This window comes from Macrobrachium rosenbergii, chromosome 53 (assembly GCF_040412425.1).
Source record: "Macrobrachium rosenbergii isolate ZJJX-2024 chromosome 53, ASM4041242v1, whole genome shotgun sequence".
In the NCBI taxonomy this organism is placed as follows: domain Eukaryota; kingdom Metazoa; phylum Arthropoda; class Malacostraca; order Decapoda; family Palaemonidae; genus Macrobrachium; species Macrobrachium rosenbergii.
This window is the reverse complement of record NC_089793.1, coordinates 9,258,572-9,276,243: the sequence shown is the minus strand read 5'-3', so window position 1 is coordinate 9,276,243 and position 17,672 is coordinate 9,258,572. Positions and strand designations below refer to the sequence as shown.

Below are 17,672 nucleotides of genomic sequence, written 5' to 3'. Positions count from 1 at the left end.
TACATACATACATATATATATACATATCTGTGTGTGTATACATAATTAAAATAATACATAAATAAACCTGAGGATAAACCAGAGGAAACTCAACTTCCTGCTTCCCCATTAAATGTTATTAAACAGATAAATAACGAAGAGCCTCATATCTGAAAATTACCGGGAATCTCGGAACTAACCGGCTCCAAAACGGAGGATTATGCAAAAAGATTCAACAGCTGGCGCTTTGCATCCTAAGTACATTCTTCAATCATCTGTGCATTTTTCGAGAAACCCATTATCTAACCTTGCCGATCAGACACTCCGCCCCCTTCTTGTTCACAGATTTCCGTGGTTGATTTTTATTTATTTTAGTTTTTTTTTTTTTTAAGCGACGTCTTTGAGGTTTATTTTAATTATGTCTTATTCACTCATTTTTACATTAATCTCATTACGTAAGGTCTGTGATTCCTGTTTGCTTCCATTCCCAGAATGAGATTCAAAATGGTCACGATCATTAACTTCAATATATCAAAAAGTTTCTTATCTGTAATACTGCTGACTTTCAAGCTGACATACTAGCTCGAAACTTGACGTGAGTTCTCAACATGGGTCAGTCTAAAAGGAAAATGTCTATGTCAGCTGAAATTGCAACATGATAGCCATTCTTCTGAGGTTTCTTCTTCATTGACAAGTTAGGATTATAATGCAATCAGTCAACTTTTTTTTGTGCTCATGATAAGACTAATATCCAGTTCACCCAGTGTATTGTGCAATATTTGATTGTCTGAATGGCTTCACTCTTCCTTAGTACACCTAAGAATGGCAAGAACAAGTTGTCCAGACCAGTGCAGAGAAGTGCAAAATTGTTGTAGCGCTTTCACTTTCCAGAAAATTCCAAGTTGCAGCACCACTTGGTCATCTCAATAAAAAAAAAAACATTCACGACAAGGGGAAAAAAATTTTGTATGTCCATGTCTCGCCTCAATGATCCATTCCCAGTCAGTTCGGTTCGTTGTTTATATTTTATATTCAGTGCTGCTTGAGTTGTTGGCGACAAATCATATATGGGCTCTATTTCTAGCAAACAGATCAAGCCTTAATTCACAAAGCAGCTGAAATGTCACAGAACCCATTATACATAGAGAACATAAATCTCTCCAAGTTTGGTCACTTACTGCCACCTCAGTCAGACACTGACTGAGAAGAGCAAATGTGACTGAGACTTTTTCGTTCCACGTTACATGGTTTCCACGCAGACTTCTTTGCCTTGCGATTATGTTAGCGTGAAAGTCTACTCCTTTAGTCAGGTGAATCCCGTAGGGGGCTATTGCCGTCAGCGCATCTCATGCGATGCACTATAAGCATTACTAAAGGTTCATTGCAGCGTCCCTTCGGCCCCTAGCTGCAACCCCTTTCATTCCTTTTACTCTACCTCTCTTCATATATTTCTTCCATCTTGTAGCAATTGTAGCGTAGCAATTACACTATCTCAACATAGTATTTGACTATCCCTTAATCCAAATGCAAATTGATGCCAACACTATGTTCGATGTTACAAGCGAATCTGAGAAGCGTTGGCGGAATGGATTCTTCATCAAATACCTCTAAGGTGTCATCGGTAAATTCTACAGTTTGAAGTAGCCATGTTTTGTTCCATTCTAGCAATTTTTTGTCAGGTTGGTTTAATTGCTAGAGTTTGTGAAATACAGTGGCACATTTCATTTCCCACTGGCATATTTTTACCGTAAATTTCCTCTAGTTTTTTGCCATACCATGTCAAAATTTTCAAAGCATATCACCAGGAATTGCTCTCTCTCTCTCTCTCTCTCTCTCTCTCTCTCTCAGCAGAAGCGTCTTTAGATCTCGCAAATGAGTCTTGTTCCTAATAGATTGATACGTTTTTCAAACTGTTGCTTATATATTTTTTACATTATGTTTTACCTCTGCTGTTATTTTCTATCTATCAAAAAAAAAATCTCGCGGTATTAACGAGTGTAAGGGCGTCAGATCGCTCCTCCTTTCTTGTGCTTCTCTCTTCATACGTACATTAATCACGTCATATATGTTACCTGTTGATATTTCAGATTCTTTATGTATCTCATTGTATGCATCATTGTACGGCCTGTCCGCCGATATATATACTTGCCTTTTACATGTTCTGTAACGCATTATATATGTCTTTTTTATTTCTGTTAATAAACACAACCTTCGTATGGACGCAGAGGGGGGGGGGGGCGGGCCTCAGGTCTCCCGCTACCTTTCCGTCCGCTTTCTGTATTATAAACACCTGTCGTGAATAATAAAGGATTACGGGCTGCTCTCAGAGCAAGAGCCCGTGCTGGCACAAAGCCAGCTAAATCTGAAACAACTACAACAACATAATAAAGGATCAGTCTTTCACTTCTGACATTTCTTGAACCTCACACGAGAAGGATAGCGTACATTGAAAGTTCTGTCGAGGTTTTCCAGTTTACTTAAGTATACCTATGGAAATATTTAACGTTTTCTTTGCTCTCCAACGAGTTCTTAAAAGTATGGTAAACTATACTATAATTTATGCTGCGACCCTTTTTTTCTTCTTTTTCTTTTCCTTCTTTTGATTTACTTGTTCATTCAGCCAGGATTTTTGTATACTTACTTGAGATTAACAAATGCATGCAAAGAGTAATGTTTATACAACAACTGATTTCTGAATTGTACAATTGCTGTGCTTATTGGGGTTGAAAATTATTGGGTTTTTTGGTGGGGGTTACTTGTCTTAGCATTTTTTTAATGGACCAGTTATATATATATATATATATATATATATATATATATATATATATATATATATATATATATATATATATATATATATATATATGGTATGTCCAAAACTGAATTCTAAATCAAGAAAATATGTAACAAATTTCTTGGTATACTCGCAGCTTCTGGTATTACTCCAATTTTATCTTATATATTAAGAACAAGAAAACGGGAAACAAAATTTCCAGTAAACAATTTTCTTGTACTACTTATGTAATATGGAACATTAAAAAAAAAGTTCTTTATTCTTCCATCTGTTTGTCTAACCTAGTTCATTTCTTTGAATACTATCATCAAGTTAATCCCTTCAAACTAATGTAAATTAGACCGTTAATTTTAAAACGTTTTGTGTGTAAAGATGCCCAAGTGAAAGTTTGTATTTTAGCTCCCCAAGCGTCCATAGCTTGTACACAATTACGGTTGGTTGGTTTTCCTTACGGTCCTTGTATTCAAGCTTAGTATTGGTGCTGTTTTAAGGTCCTTGGAATTCTAGGTTCGGGTCTGCGTTCAGTTCTCTTTAGACTTCTGTAGTGTGCATATTGTCGTGAAGTGTGTGATTTTCTAATACTGTATTTAAGTTTAGTTCGTGGTAAGTTACAGTTCGTTTGATTTTCTAATACTGTATTTAAGTTTAGTTCTTGGTAAGTTGCAGTTCGTTTAATATCCTCTGATACTAAAATACCAAGTGGCAAAGTACAGTACACCTGTGTACAGTGAAATGGTGTCTTAAGGTACACTTGGTTTTGTTCCTATGTCTCACGTTTTTTATTTATGCCACATGTCGCTCAGAATAGCGACTCTTAGGTTAGCACAGCGTAAGTTAAGATTATTCCTGGAAGGAAAGTTGTGCCTAGCTTAGACATTATGAACTTTCATTTGGTAAGAGGCAGAGCAACCACTTGAAAATGTCCGTTGTTTTATGGCCCGGTTTACAGCCCGAGGTCATTTAGTGTGTTCGCATCAGTCTCCCCTGCCCTCTGTGTCTTAAGAATTTTACTTTTACGTTAACATTAGAACCATACAAAAGACTTCATATTTGGCATGCTTACGCTGCTTCACTAATGAAACCAGTGTGCAGAGTTGGGCCATATTCAAACTCCAAAAGTCAAGTAGGAATTTGTAACTTTAGGGACATGGTTTTAAACACCTTTCTTGATGGTATAGGCTAGAACTAGCACTGAATCGTTAACTTGAAACATGCTAACGGTAAACAAATTTCGATGAACAGGGCTATCATGATAGTCTGTAAAAAACCTAAGGATTATATGTAACGTATTAACTCTTCCATCAGTTTTCGAGCATAACGATTTATTTGGCTGCGTAGCCTAAAGTCAGGGCCCTGACTGCAATAATACCGAAATACCATCAAGCCCAACAATCAAATCCAGGGTGCAGGGTCGTACCTGACCCTTGGGCTTGTCCCCTCCCTTCCCCCGGGGTCCAGCTTGCGATTATATTTGGTGTACCATTACAACTGTCATTTAAATAGGGGTATTTAATGCCCCTACAAATTTGTACAGAAAATGGAAACATTTTTACAGACGTATTTAACAAATTTTGTGCCTGTAATATTATAAATGTCTTGAACAATTTTCATTCTTAGTGACGATAGAGATGGCTTATAACTGTTAGGAAGCGGCTAGATAATACAAGTACAACGCTGACCTTGCCATTTTTTCATTGAGGTAGCTTTTTCAAGTTACAGTTTTAGCTGGTTAATGTTTTTATTGTTTTGTGAATAGGCACGTCTTTAGGGTTTTTTTTTATCGAAAATGTCTTTAGTGTTGTTGAAAATATCAGTTTTCACTGGCTTCCCGTTCCTGAAACTATCTGAAGTCTGAGTGCCATGTACACAATTTCTCCAATATCCTGGCTCGGTTAAGCTACCGTTTATATGGCGTATATTAGTCGTACAAAACCGGCAAGTTAATTCTGCAGCGGTGTTTGCTTGATAATTGTTTTATAGACAGGTCCTTTAAAGCATTATGGCAGCTTGAGTGAAAATGTGAGCACTAACAGTTATTCAGTAGGCTGTCAATGAAGATAAAAAAACATTATATTTAAGATCAAACTTGAATGTTTAAAAATTAATGATTAACCATCATAAACTCTTGAACAAGGGATGTAGAACAACACAATATACAGGAGATATTTATGGTGCTTTTAGAAGTTCTCCATCACCGTGGTTTTAGGTAGCACAGGTAGTACACTTGTCTTCAATAATGAAGTGAACTTAAATTTAAAAAAAACATCGTAATTTAAATCGTAAACAGATGCCAAGTACGCTATGCTAAATAGATTCATATCTGATCATCATTTTGTACGTGGGGATATAGCGCGTCAGATGTGCAATTCGTCTTCCGTCTTGTAGTTTGAGGTATATGCTCTAAAAACAGGTTTTGACAATCGAATTAATGTCATCTTAAAAGTCTAAATTGAATGCTGCCTTTATTGAAGCCTTAGCTGTTACGTAAAGTTATACTGCTAGGATAGCTCTCAAGTATTCTGTTTGCAGTTTGAAAATAAATGTTCTTACCAAAACAATGCCAGTGAAGCTTACCTATGCCTATGACAGATATGACCCTACCCTGCTGGTTTCTATTGGTGTAAATAACTTCGTTTTAAGTAAGCTTAAACTTTTAATACAGAACACCACGTAATGCAAGGCTCTCATAATAGAACACCAGTGCAGTTTACGTGTACAAGCTGGCAGACATAAAGGAAAACTTGACACCACTGAAGTATTAATAAAAGACTTTACTTATATAAAAGCAAATTCCTGAGATTGTGAAAGTGGTGTTCCCTTACAAATGTGTAGGATGCTGTCAAAGCTTAGAATTTGTGATAAAGAGACAAAGTTGTGAACAAAAAACAAAGTTAAGGTGAAAGTTACTTTGCCATTACGGAGAGAGCTTGAGGTTGGCCGATTTTATCGTAAAAATAAAAGACGCAGACTGACAAGTGGGGTTAAATGTTTGTAAAGGGTAACAGGGGAAGCAAAATATTAAGACGGGGTCATGAGAATGAATGGAAGCCAGTATGATAAACTAATATTAGTACGATAACTAAAACGATTAAAATGGTAAATGCACTGGCCATTTAGGACAGTGGGGTCGTGTTGTAATTCCGCACAAAGTTTAATTGAAAAGTCAATTGGGTTGAACTTTTGTTGAAAGAAAGTACTGTTTAAATGGGAAAGTTAGGACGCAGAAATATAAACGGTACGTGTAGAATGGGTAACGCAAAGGAAATACGTGGTAATATTGAAAGTTTGCTGAGGTGTTAAGTTGAAAGTAATTTTTTTATGGTGGTTTGAATACGGTTATAGGAAAGCGAAAGAGAAGTAGATCTAGTGTGTTTATATGGGGGAAGAGGAGGAATCCAGGAATTGTTACAATAGATATTTATCTTGCTTTTTCCAAAGTAAAAGACACTCCACAGTTTACTCTAGATATCCATGGGTTATTGGGAGCGTTAACATAGATAAACTCGCAAAAGCGTGATTGTTCTTTATGAAAATGTACTCGAAAAGAATACAGCAGGGGTTCAACTAGGCACAGCTAGCTATCAAATTTTATATAATTAAATGAGTGGCCGGTTCGGATGATCATGAAAGGTAGCCTACCTAATGAGTGACAAAATTTATTTTCATATGGCAAGAAACTCCTGTTACTGCATTTGTCACTTTAGGACTATACGGTGAGGCATGGTAACAAAGAATGTGCAAGACTGAATAAAATTTATCACAGAAATGAACAATTTTCCGATTGTAAAGGCGACACGTTACAAACCCTGAGATACCTCATTTTGTATGTCTTCACTTATTATTTAGGAAATTTGCATAAATGTCTCAAATACGCACTGTAATAAACTTGGGTGGTGGCTTCACAGAGACAATGCAAAATTATCACATTTTCCGTTTGTCGTATTGCTTTAAATGAAAGTCAGTCTGTTCTTGAGTAAGTGCAGAATGTCCAACGTAGACGTTTACTGTAATTCATTAATTAGGGCAATAACTTGTACCATTGCTTTGTTCAGTTAATTTTTTCCACTTTACTAGTATCAAGACATTGATACTGTAATTTATATAGTGCTGTACAGTACATAACTATATAAGGAGGATAACAATCAGAAGAGATTTGTGACCCCGATGTCACCTGCTCAGATATCTGCAGTAGCGCAATTGTTTACATGAAAGAAAGTATGATGGCGTGGCCGTTACCATAGCTATAGTTTTATAGATAACCTTTAGACCTTTTAAACACAACTCGCTATTGAAATGAGCCAGCACAATTGGGATATTTGTTTCTTGGGTCAGTAAATTGCAATGATAGATTTACCTGCCCCATGAATAATTCCTCTCGATAGATAGTTAGCTGCAGTTGCCCTGAAATATTCTTTTAGACCTACAATACTCTCAAGTTGGTAGTTGTGAGTACACAATGAAGAACTAGGCAGAGTTTACGTCAAGAAACGAGTACAGTATTACGTTTGACGATTCTCGTATTGCTGCATACTCTCTCTCTCTCTCTCTCTCTCTCTCTCTCTCTCTCTCTCTCTCTCTCTCTCTCTCTCTCTCTCTCTCTCTCTCTCTCCTTTTTTCGCAGCCCCTCTCATAATGATTTATGCATTTCAAAACTACATCATAAAATTACGCCATCTTCCAAAGGACTTAAACGCAGGAAAAGTGAATGTAGTTCAGTTCAGATAACACAAAATAATAAACCACCCATCAGACAGGATTTTATGGAAGCTTCTTTCCAGTCAGAACTGAGTTTTACGGAATAGTCTACTGTAATTAATAAGTTACTGAAGTTACGAAGTTACTGAGTAATGGCCTGTCCACATGCTAGCGGCCATGTTTTGTTTATATTTTCTCTCGCTTCTGAAGCAGTGTTACCAGACAATCGCATCGTTCTGTCTCCATACTCGGTCGATAAGTGTAGTGGAACAGGTTATGGGAACAGTGTTTGCCCGTCGGGCAGTGCCTGTTAGTGTGGACAGGGCCACTTTGGACAGGGCTTAAGGTAGACGCACTGATCATTAAATCACAGGCGATAAGGTGACAACCATTCTATTTTTGTGTTGTACGTTCTTTACGCCTTTCCAAGGAATTTCTAGCATTTGTATGGTTGGGATTAAGAATGTTTCCTTTCATTTCAGGAGATCGTGTGATAACGAACACCTAGATGACTAGAGCAAGTCGCGAAGACGAAGTTTCACTGGGGCCAAAATCATCTGTCAAGGGAACTGGGTCGTAAGCCCGAGTAATTTTGACCTTCAAGCATTTATTTTTTGCTATTCACGAGTTAAATTTTCGTAATCTGTATTTTTCTGCTTGAAACCATAGTGTATTAGATAAAACTTGAATTTGATGGAATTCGTGAAATGCTATGTCTTCAAGTTTTTCTTCACCTGGTCTAGGAGCGTTTTGTGTGTTTTAGTAATTGAATTATAATGTGGTTAAACAGGTTTTGCTAATTTCTGTATCTTTCAGGGTAACTGGGACCTTGACCATTCGTCTGTGGAAGGAAATCAAGGACATCACGGCTGAATTGGGTAGGGTGAAATTGCTCAAGTTTTATATATAAATCTGACGTGCCTGTTTTATTAAGAAATATTTCAAGATCAGATCCAAAAACTGCTTTAATATCAGTACGTATTGTGTATACCCAAGATCCATACTTCTAACATATCCTTTACTTTGTTAACAATGCAATTATGCTTTGCCTTGGAAATCCTAAAATGAAGTAGCCTGATGTCGTAAGTGTAAGAGATACGGGCGAATAGGAAAAGTATTCTGAAGTTTGACCTTACTAGCTGCATGCCCATTTTCTGTATCACAGTTAGTGGGATGAGGCTGACAACTGAACTCTGGATCTTCTTGAGTTTGGTTCATGCTCCCTTTTGTGATATACTTTTTTTATCTACTTGTTAATCAAAATTTTGCTACTTAAAACTAGCATTCTTGTATGCTTTGCATTCTCCTTGTCCCTGCAGGCATAGTTGTGATAATTGTGCGAGCACAGTTAACCGAAACATTTTTCCTTTGTTATACTACGTGCCTTGGCCTGTCTCTTCATTTTTTCTGTTTTAAATGTCAGTGACAATTCTAAGATTTTGGGTGGACTTCTGACAAGAAATTGGCTTTTGAGAAGCATATGCGTTATGTTGCTTCCTTTCTTAAAAAGTCGTTATCTTGAGGAAATGTGTTCGAATTATGTTACGTTAGTTTAGTTTACCCTATAATCAATTCCATTTTCTGTCAGTGACGTCATCATAGTCATGCCCATGGCAGTTATGCCTCTGAAAGTCTGAATTTCAGACCAGTGTTTGTATCAGCTTTATAAAGAGTATAACTCTCTTTCAAGCACTCGTCTTTTCCTAAACCATACATAAGGTAACATAAAAGTTGAAGTCCTGCCTTTACCCTTACAGAGAACAGACTGTACATTTACAGTCATTAAGTAAATTGAGATACTTAAAATGTTTTGCGATGAAGGTATTTTATCTTAGGTGTTTCAACAGTTGCCTTCCTCGTTTGTAGTACTGTTCTCCAGTGTGGTCTTAGGGGGTGACTCTCAACTCAAACTCTGATAGTTATGTCATCAGTCAAGTTTATTTTGCCAACTCTTAATGTTAGCTAGTGGCATAATGTAAAGTGAGTTCGTTGTTAGTTGCATAAAATGTACCACAAAAACATCCTCTGCACTCTTCTTGGCCTGCTTTAGCTGTTTTTGCTCCTATCAGTAGGCAGGCTGCTGCTGCAAACAGTGGGTCATTTTATAATATCAGGTTCAGGTTTAATACTGCCGGGCTTGCTGTGAGTTTTATTTTGCCTACAACTAAATCGTGGAATACTTTGCCCAGTGCAAGGAGCAAATTGATTCCTGTTTTTCTACTGGCGTCTCTAGAATTCAGGTGTATGTCTTATTTTCTGTTCCTTAATTTTTATTTATCACCTTTTCTTATAACTTCTCTCTCCGCATGCTGAAGTCCCTTTTCAGAGACTTTTTGGGTTTATATTGTTTACTATATCCATAAGGGTTGTCTGCTGAAATTTAAAGAATGGTACTTTTTATCAGAAAGGCGCAACACCAGCTCTTCCTTTCAGAGCATGGAATCAGTGTTTGACACGTTTTAGTTTTTATATTTTGTATTAGGTGATTTTGTTTGCTATTCATGTCAAGCTTTGATATATTTCTATGACCAAGTTACCAGCAGTGGCAAGGTGCTGGTTTTGTTTGTTCACGTATAAACTATTGTGGGCACTTGTAGCATAATCACTTCCCCATAGCGACTGTCTTCTTTCCGCTAGAATTCTTCCCAAAAGTAAGATATTAAAGACTGTTCCTATTGGGTCTGTTTTCTTGAGGGACCTTGCAGTAATTAAAGCCACCTCTGTCTTTGCATGTGCTTGATAATTTTTCCTTATTGCCCCATTGGTCTCATGAGAATTCCCTTTTTTGTCTGCACACCTGAAGTTGTGTCGCCTGTAAGTAAAATTTAATTGCTTGGTAGACTTGACCATCAGCATTAATTATACATAGCTCATGATATGCATGGAAAAAACCCTTTCAATGCTTCAATTTTTTTCCAGTGTGTGTGTTACTGGGAAGGAGCTACACCCACTTTACCTCTTAACATTGCCATGTGGGTTGTCAGCAACAACGCTGGTTTTGGTTTTTTTTTCCAGAATAGTCACTCGGTAACGACTTAGGTTATTGCAGGTGATATAGTATTTGAAGAAAATCTTTTTCTTTGGTCGTCTTTGCACCCATTGTCAAAATACAACACTTTTCTTCAGCCTATCCTCGCACGCGTTGTGTGTGTCATGAGATTGCTTTTCCTGCAAAGCAGGATGATTGCGAATGATTGGGTCGTGTTAACAAAAGATTTACATAAGGTAGCATGAATGAACTACATATCGATCTGTCTGCCCCAGTATCTCAAAGGTATTCTGTTGGCTCAGCATAACATTCATGGGGCAGTGAAGTTCCTTTACTTGTTCTTTACTAAGGCATGAATTTTGTACTCTGTTATTCTTGAGTAGTTTGAAAGCTATGTCCACATTTTTCATCAAGCGCTTCTGTTGTCCATTTACTTGGCCGTCATTGCAGAATAACTTTCAGAGTTCAATTTACTCGTTCACAAGGGAAGCACCATTTGCTTCTGGTGTTGGCGGGAGGAGGGGAAGGCTTGAAGTTGTAACCAGCACTACTTATTTGTAACATGTGCCTCGAAATGGACAGGTTTTGTATGTGTATGAATCAATTATTTTTGCCTCGAAATTGACAGGTTTTGTATGTGTATGAATCAATTATTTTTGCCTTGAAATTGACAGGTTTTGTATGTGTATGAATCAATTATTTTTACCTCGAAATTGAATGCATTAGTAATGCGAAAATGTACATTCTTGTAGCATGAGGTATCAAGACTCTAATCATTTCTTTCCGTTCCAGAAATCATGTTGAAGTGGAGATGCTGACAGTCATCGTAGCCAGGCCGAGAGCGATCGAGGATTGTGGTTGAAGTGGAGATGCTGACATGGAGATGCTGACAGTCATCGTAGCAAGGCCGAAAGCGATCGAGGATTGAGAGTTCAATGCTTGTTCCTCCGTCGAGAAGATCGAATTTAAAAATGTTTATGAAGACGACTTGACTTGCGGTTCCTTCAAAAGCCAGTATCATTGCACCCGTATTACTTCAGAATGCTTTAAATACATGATTTAATTCTTGTGAATTTAGTTATGAATGTTAATTTTTCAGTATATTTAAATAAGGGGCACTTGACCCACTTCGTACATGTAAAATCTTAAAAGTTTAGTGGTGAAGAATTAGAGAGAACGCTTCGAAAGCTTCTTGAAGGGTGCTGTATTTTGTATGCAAAAAACGGTATTTTAAAATACCTTGTAATGGAAAGTTAATAAAAGTATTTGATTAATTATGGGTTTTTTTATTATGCTTAGTTTCCTTTTAACATTCCTTTTCTTTAAACAATTTCTTCACACCCAACAACTTCTTCCTTGTTGAAGTTTCCACGTTGAGCCTCAAAGTTGGCTGCTGCTATTTTTGCCCCTAGTTGTTGCACCACTTTTTCGAGCCGAAATGACAGCAAGCCCACTCGCATACTGCAGACTAGAAACGAGCTAAGCACCTCAAGGCATGTGTGACATTTCTCCATTGTCTACCCCATACTGACTCAAAACCCAGGAGACTCAAACACTTGGAAGAGAAGGGCAAAAACCAAATGGCCTCTCAGTTGGTAGCGCCCTTGCCTTCCAGGAATTTCAGTCTCTTGGGCTTTTGATTGAGTATGGGGTAGACAATGGAGAAGTGTGTCACACATGACTTGCGGTGCTTAGCTCGTTTCTAGTCTGCAGTATGCGAGTAGGCTTGCTTTCACTTCGGCTCAAAAAAGTGGTGCAACAAGTAGGGTTTTTAGACTCGCTTCAATGCAGCCGAAGAAGATATTGCTTTAACAGGAATTGAGGATGCCCTCAGCCTAGCTTATGCTTTATAGACAAATAGATGGTGTTGGCACCCACGTACTTATTTCCAGTCGATACATATCCAGATGGAAAACAAATCAGTTTTTCTGCTTCGATAAACAGGAACCCGAACCAACCAGTCAAAGTTACACATTCATTGCCTGTGCACACTATTGACAATGCAAATTTTTCTCTACCTAAAAGCATAGTGATCTGGTATACTGAACCTATGAATTTCTATAGTCCTAAGTTACGTAATGAACAGGGAATTCAATAACTGGGTAATGCCTGAAAGTCTCACTAATATCTTGAACGTAAAGCTGTCCCCCTTCAAGACACTACCCCTGGTATGTGGTATTGGTCTGGGAAAACTAATAGAAATCAAATGCGTTTAGCTTACGAATTCTTTAGCACTAAGCAAAGTGCAAATGAACACAGTATAATTTAACTTTTTTTAAATCACCGGATTACTCTGAACTGGGCAAACCATTGCTATATAACTTTTGATCTTGAATACATGGCACTTTCATATCTCAATCGGATTACTCTAAATTTTAAATTTAAAGTAATCGCTTGTTTTGATCTTGAAGTCAACTTTATTGCGTAGTACGTAATATGAACCAAAGATTTCAGAAGCATTTGAGTTTGGTACTCTATTCGCATATTAGTTCTATGTCCAATGACTGCTGCTACTAAAAGCCTTTGTGACAAACTTAGAAATCTACAACAAACAGAGTTACCATAACTCATAGTTTTAATGTTGGTGCTGTAATACAGCTTCAAATATTTAAATGTGAATTAGTATGGTAAATCATGCTATTGATTTATTTACTTTTAAAATTTTTTAATGAATATGGTTGGTGGCAGCAGGGCTGAGTTGTAGCTGATGTATGTTTAAGAACCTAATGTCAAATGAGCCATCTGTGCTGTGCTATATCATCTCATACTTTAAAAAGTCAAATAATCGTACTTGGTTCATAAGCTTGACAGTACAGATTTTCAAAATTGAAAGTTTAAATTCTTCCCAAATGAACATTTTAGGAATTTAAATTAAGACGATAAATACTCCTGTTAAATTTATTCAAATTCAAAATTACATGTCATCCTTTAATATTAAAAGCATATACAGTACAATAAGTCACTCTTGAGAGCTCACTCAAAAGCGGACCACAAAAATACTGGACAAGTTAAGCCTATAAATTCTACGTCCCTACGTTACATGACTGAGTTTGGTCAAGAGAATGGTAAAAAGAATACTCTTAAAATATTCCTCCTACTCCAGCTGTTCGACAAATTAAGACCTATCCGTACCCATTTGACATTAATAGCTATTCTGAAAAACACTATATTTCAACTCCAAGTCTTCAATAGTTTTCACTTGTTACAAATATCATGCAAGAACTGACACTCCAAAGTATAAAATCACTAAAACTCAAAATTCTAATATAAAAACTACCGTATACTTGAAATGTAATCTTAGCTATTTACATATTACGTACCTAAATTCCTTTTCAGAGTACTAAAAGCTTGCCTTTGTGACCATGTGAAACTGAAGTTTCTTATAATATTTATCTTTCATATAACTAACATAGGGCAAATTCCCCTCTAAACCACTAAGGCTTGCATTTGCGCCCATCTGAAATCTTACACTCTCTTATAGCAGTATAATGCTATTTGAACTAAACTGAATGTAGAATTTAGGCCAAAGGTCAAGCACTGCGACCTTTGAGGTCACTCGGCGCCGAGACGGAAATTTACAATGAAAGGTTTGAAAAGTGTAACGGGGAAAACCTCGCAGTTGCACTATGAATCAATTGTTAGAAGAGGTTAAAAAGTATGAGGAAGAAAAGGAACGAAAAGGGTTGCAGCTGGGGGCCGAAGGCACGCTATCAAGAACTTTAAGTAATGCCTACAATGGGTATAATACCAATTGTTTGCCGTCCAGTACCGTTAATTAAAATTTGTCTTAAGCCATTTTGGTGAACGAGTAATTATCTATAAACTAGCTACCACCTAGAAAATAAAACTTTTGATTACCGGACTAACATGAATTATACACACCTATATGACAAGTACTACAATACACTGGCACTTCCGTACACACCTATATGACTAGTACTACAATACACCGGCACTTCAGACACCTCATTAGCAGGCACACTTCACATAGCCTAAGGTAGTTTTTGTGAAAATATAATTTTCTCTTGGAAAAGAACTTCCATGGATGATAATATCGGCTTCTTGGTCACTTATATTCGAGGAAAATGTGCCCACATTATTAGCTTCTAAGCCACTTTATACATGTAAAAGTGTGCTTGTAAAATATTGCTTCGTAGCTTCTCTGCAGATTAGTTAGCCGACGGATTTATTAACGGTACTGACATTTATAGCTTTTAACGTAGATAACTTGGGAGATTTAAACAACGCTAATCCAGTACTGCTATTTTTTGGTGCAACATAAAATGTCAGTCTCTGAATTAGTGCAACCTAATGTGTTAATCATAGCGCGTACTAAGTATTTCCTACCGCCTGAGTCAAGCCAAAACGATCCCCGTAGCGGGGTAGTGCCGTCAATGCATCTCACAGGGTTCACTGAAAGCATTATTAAAGGTTCTTTGCAGCGTCCCTTCGGCCCCTAGCTGAAACCCCTTTCTTTCCTTTTACTATACCTCCGTTCATATTCTCTTCCATCTGACTTTCCACCCTCTCCTATCTATTGTTTTACCTTTCAAATCGCCTTGTTATCGATTTCCCTATCAACCATGAATGATCTCATAGGTCCCAGTGCTTGGCCAATGTCCTAAATTCTATACTCTATTCTTAAACTATAATGAAAATTAATGTATATCCAAAATGGTGCTAAGTAAACAACTATACGGCTATTCATTCAAAATATAAATCTCAACTTAACTAAATAAGGAGATTTAACTCACATTAAACTACATTTTGATCAATTATCGACGACGCCCTAAAACGTCACTGATCCATACTAAATTATAGTGGCTTAAATCTGTGATAAATTCTCTCAAAAATGGACTTAACCCCCAAAAAATCAATTTTAGCATATATAAAGGTTGCCGAACTCGCCATGAAATTAAAAATATTACCTAAATAAAAAAAAAAAGTTCCCAGGTCCACAAAAAAAAAGCGACAAATGGTGTTGATAAAGCCAACCTCCTGTAGTTAACTTTTGAAATCGAACTTTGTCATGAAAATTATTTTATTACACTACTTATCAAAAATGAGTTACTAATGTTAAAGAACCTAAAATTACAAAAAAGAAATACAAAAAAAATTTTGAAACTATAGTTAAAAAGATTAACTTTTAATACCAAGAGAACATTCCACAGATCTGAAAGTACATCCCAGAACAACTACTACTGAACTCTGTTCGTTAGCATCAGACTAACCAAACCAAGTATTCCTGAGTCCTGTATCATTATAACTAGTCTATTTCCCTTTACTTTTCCCTAAGACTCCCAAATCATATTAACAAAAGCAGCAGATTTCTAAGTTCTATGTTGCATATACTGCACTTGAAAGGTCTCTGGACTCGGCAGTCTCTTCTGAATTCAGCGCTCAACATAGTTGCTTATCTCGGCACTTCAGTCATACATTGAGTCAACCACCCAACAGCTATTCTATCACCCAACATTCTGAACACGGCACTCAGCATACTCCATAACTTGTCACTTTAATTCAACACCCACTGAATTCATCAAAATATGCAGTTGCTTAACCTGCCACTTCAATCATACTCTGAGCCAACCACTCTAAAGCTACTCTATCACCCAACATTCTGAACACAACACCCAACATACTCCTTAACTTGGCACTAAGTCATTACCTATATTCCAATTAGATCAACTCAAAACTGGCTTCTAAACTCAACCCTTGAAAAGCAGGTGTCTGAACAATGTAGACTAAGCACTGACATCTCATGTTCAACTATTTTTGCTTCAAGATCCTAAAGTACCCTTAATTCGTTAGAAAATCAGGCAGTCATACTATGCTTAACATTCCTAGTAGATCAGTACACCAGCAGATTTACTTTGGACTTGACTCCTTTATTGCATTTCACGCAGATTCTGAGCCGTATTTTATATCCCTAAACTAAGATTATACATGCTAAGAGACACTAAAGCCTAATTAAGCTCTCAACGAAGGCTAGAAAAACGAGTCACAAAGGAATGGTTTTATATTCATGAAAAGTGTTACATTAATGAAAACATACAAGCTTTGTTTTCTCTTAAACCCAACCAACACTTTGCAGTGAACACTTTTCTAACTGAACCTCACTTAGGCTTTGGATATTTTTGTTAAAATATTTGTTAAAGTACCTGACAAACTATTGATATAATTACTTGCCAGGACATAAATGCTGATAAAGTATATGAAAAACCTGCACCAACTTCAAGGGGTCATATATGGTTTGGATACTGTATATGCTTTATCGATTAGAGGGTAACAAGCACAGTAATTTAAGGCATTTACCAATTTCCTTGACCCTTAGGAGAAAACTGGAAAATTTTATATTAATGAACCAATCTCGTGCAACAATAATACTTTGTATATCAAGCTCATATGAACAAACATTATCATATATAATTAGCTGCCTATATTCTACGCTTAGGTTTTAACAAGTCTTAAGTCAAATAATTACGACTTTGATCAGCGGAATTCTGCCCATTACTTTTGCTATAAAACGTTAGTTTTAACATTTAATTTCATAAGACAGTTACGTAACCTCGCCAATAGAAATTCACAAGGTAAGGTATACCAAATCATTAGAAAAAATGCCTGTCAATAGTAACATCAGTTGCAATACATAACCTTGTCCACAACCTTCGGCTTACTGTGTATCGAAGACAGAAGTAACAGTTTTCCACCTGAATCTTACCCACTGGAAATAGATTTTTCAGAAGGTGACAAGGCCAACAGAACTGTCTGGAGAAGCACAAGTCAGGATGAGGGTTTCAACCACATTCGAGCAAGCATATTATGCCCCCGGTTGCATAACCAGTGGTCTTATGGAGTCGCCGTGATGACTGCCACTCCGTTTGGTTGACTAACCGCATCGTCTTCCTTTAGCTTCTGCTTTTGAGAACTTCACTTCTCTTCTTGCTGGAACACCTGAAAAATAAATTTTGAATTACTGTCTTTTAATAACTGTTAATGCTATTGTAGCTATATATACCCGAGGGCTTCTGTTCTTTAAATTAATAGTATAAAAAACACGTGCAAAGGAATTAGCAAAACTATAAAATAAGCATTTACTGCGTGGCAATGTTCTGCCTTTAAACAATGACTTAAGTGTGAAGTTAAAAATTTTTTAAATGAAAAAGTTATATGTTGATATTAACACTAATACGGTAGGTAATTTGTACGAAATCC

The 17,672-nt window shown here is 36.8% G+C and overlaps 1 long non-coding RNA gene across 2 annotated transcripts in view; it reads left to right on the top strand.

Annotated features, from left to right (window-relative positions):
• The window catches only part of LOC136834278 (uncharacterized), a 376,662-nt gene extending 364,938 nt beyond the window's left edge, over positions 1-11,724 (top strand). The window contains exons 1-4 of one of the 2 annotated variants that reach the window (XR_010851712.1): positions 3,254-3,376; positions 7,951-8,054; positions 8,285-8,346; positions 11,250-11,724. This is a non-coding gene — a long non-coding RNA (uncharacterized lncRNA). Of the gene's footprint in view, positions 1-3,253; positions 3,377-7,950; positions 8,055-8,284; positions 8,347-11,249 lie in introns of those variants that run through there. The other variant, XR_010851713.1, reaches the window with a different exon arrangement.
• The last annotated feature ends 5,948 nt before the right edge of the window (positions 11,725-17,672 follow it).